The following is a 1,302-nucleotide window of genomic DNA, read 5'->3' on the forward strand; positions in this document are numbered from 1 at the left end:
GTGTGTGTGTGTGTGTGTGTGTGTGTGTGTGTGTGTGTGTGTGTGTGTGTGTGTGTGTGTGTGTGTGTGCGTGTGTGCATGCGTGTTTGCCTGCGCGCGCACACACTGTAATTTATCGTAAACCATTAAACACAGAACAGTGGCAAAGTGAAGCTTCTCATTTCAATAAATAAACATGTTTTGACTAATCTGTCCATCTTCGGAATATATACACTCACACTGTTACGCGCATATATATGTACACGCAGTAAGCTAGCCAGCCAGCAAGCTATCCCGCTAGCCAGTCAGCCAGGCATCCTGCCATCCATCAAGTCAACCAGATACCCGAATACTAACACACGCGCGCACATACACACGCGTGCGCACATACACACGCGCGCGCAATACTGTTTGCTTAGCGTTAGTTTGCATTTGATATACATATGTACACAATATTCTGCTTCTCTCTCTCTCTCACACATACACACACACACACTCACACACACACACACACACACGCACACACACACACACACACACACACACACATATCAGTAGATTTTACTCTTCCCAGAGTTCCATAATTGTCTTTCTGCTCGGTTAATGCTACATTTCACTGTTTGGTGACATTAAATGTCAACAGGAATTCAACAATAATTGCTGCTCCAAGACTGGCAATCAATACCGAAAGGTCGCTGGTTCCACTATTGCTCTCAATACTAAACTTATGTTTATGTCTTCTTTCTGTTTCCATAGGAGGAATTCTGAAGAATATAACGAAAGACTTGAAAAATAGTTTAGAAAATGTTATTTTGGGGAAAAAATTCCGAACATTCTGTAAGAATTTTTTTATACATACACAAATCAACACTCCTATTGTTATCGTTGTTAAGCATTATTTGAATATTTGTTGTATCTTTTCTCATTTACTTGTTTCGGGCATTAGACGGCGTCCATGCTGGGGCACCACCTTGAAAAATTTTTAGTCGAATGTCTACCAAATCCACCCAGAAAGCTTATAGTTGAATTCCTGTTTGGTCGGCCTGAGGTTATAGTAGGAGACACTTGTCCAAAGTGGTATATATATATATATATATATATATATATATATATAATTCAAAATAAGCAACACGGATTTTAAAGATGATTGCTCTTAGAATGGTTTTTGGATAATACCATACTATATTCTGGTGCCTAAACATAATTACTATCTTCAATTTTGAATCTAAATCTAAATCTATCTATCTATCTATCTATCTATCTATCTATCTATCTATCTATCTATCTATATATATATATATATATATGTGTGTGTGTGTGTGT

Source organism: Octopus bimaculoides, chromosome 17 (genome assembly GCF_001194135.2).
Source record: "Octopus bimaculoides isolate UCB-OBI-ISO-001 chromosome 17, ASM119413v2, whole genome shotgun sequence".
NCBI lineage: Eukaryota > Metazoa > Mollusca > Cephalopoda > Octopoda > Octopodidae > Octopus > Octopus bimaculoides.